Source organism: Mus musculus, chromosome 2 (genome assembly GCF_000001635.26).
Source record: "Mus musculus strain C57BL/6J chromosome 2, GRCm38.p6 C57BL/6J".
NCBI lineage: Eukaryota > Metazoa > Chordata > Mammalia > Rodentia > Muridae > Mus > Mus musculus.
In genome coordinates, this window is record NC_000068.7 from 22,063,006 (window position 1) to 22,064,558 (window position 1,553).

Consider the following 1,553-nt stretch of genomic DNA (forward strand, 5'->3'; position numbering starts at 1 on the left):
TAACACCAATGGGCATTCCCTAGAAACCCAACATCTAAGCTGGCTAGAAAAGTGAACAGGGTAGCAAAGCAGGTAGGTGAGCTTCAGATCCTCATTCTCCTTCCTTTCCTCCAAATCCATTCCCCTAGTTTCATCCTCTGTCTGTAGTAATCCACCTAATGTGGTCTCTCCTCATTTTCTAACCCAAAGGACTAAGCAATTCCTTGCGAAAAACCCTCTTTTCTCTTTCCTGTGGATCCCCTCAAATCCCTATTATATCAAATCCTCATTTCTAAATATAAACTCCCCATGCCTAGAAACATATTGTATCTGGAACACCTAGTGGCCACAACTTGCAGGATATCAGAAGTTACCCCTACCAGGCAACCACACTCTCCTAAAAATCAAAGAGGAGAACAGAAACCAAGAAAAAAAAAATACTTATCCAACAAAATGAAGATCATATATTGGCACCTAGAATTATAATAACATCAAACTCTGATGCTTAGATGCCAGCAGGAAATTACAATTAATAATGTCTAGGAAATGTATACCAAGTAGACATAGCAACCTTAATATAGATTCTGAGAAATACAAAACAGTTGAAGCACAAGAAAAAGACCTTAAAACAGCTTTTAGAATATGTTAGATATCCTTAAAGAGGAAATGAATAAATCCCTTAAAGAAATCATTTTTAAACACTAACAGTGGAAGAAAATAAACAAACAGTTTAAGACCTGAAAGTGAATATAGAGTCAATAAAGAAGATCCAAACAGGGAAATCTGAAAATGAAAATTTAGGAACTCAAATAGAAACCTCAAAAGAGATCAAAGAGAGAATCTCAGGCATTGAAAACACAAGAGAAAAAGTGGATACCTTGACCAAGAAAAAGATAAATCTAAAAGAATATATAAATCTACAAAATCTAGGAAATCTAGAGATTAAATTAAAGACACAGAAAATATTTTCAACAAATCATAGAAAAAATATCCTTAACCTAAAGAAAGAGGAGCCTATTAAGACACAAGAAGCATATTGAACACCAAGAGATTGGTCCAGAAAAGCAAGTACCCTCAATACATAGTAATCAAAACACTAAATGTACAGATCAAAGATATAATATTAAAAGCTGCAAGGGAAAATAACTCAAGTGACATATAAAGGCGGACCTATTAGAATGACAACTGACTTCTCAATGGAGACTCTAAAAGCCAGAAGGGCTTGAAAATATGTTATATAAACTCTAAGAGACCACACATCACACATGCCAGCTCAGACTACTATACCCAGAAAGACTTTCAATCACAACAGATGGAGAAAGAAAGATATTCTAAGATAAACCAAATTTAAATAGTATCTGTCTACAAATCCAGTCCTACAGAAGGCCCTAGAAGAAAAACTTCAACTTAAAAAAATGTTAACCACATCCAAGAAAACACACAGGACAAATAATCCCAGCTCAGCAAATCAAAAGAGGGGAGCAAAAACAAACAAACAAACAAACAAACAAACAAACAAAACCACCACAAGAACAAAGTAACAAGAATCAAAAATACGCCTCATTGATAACTCT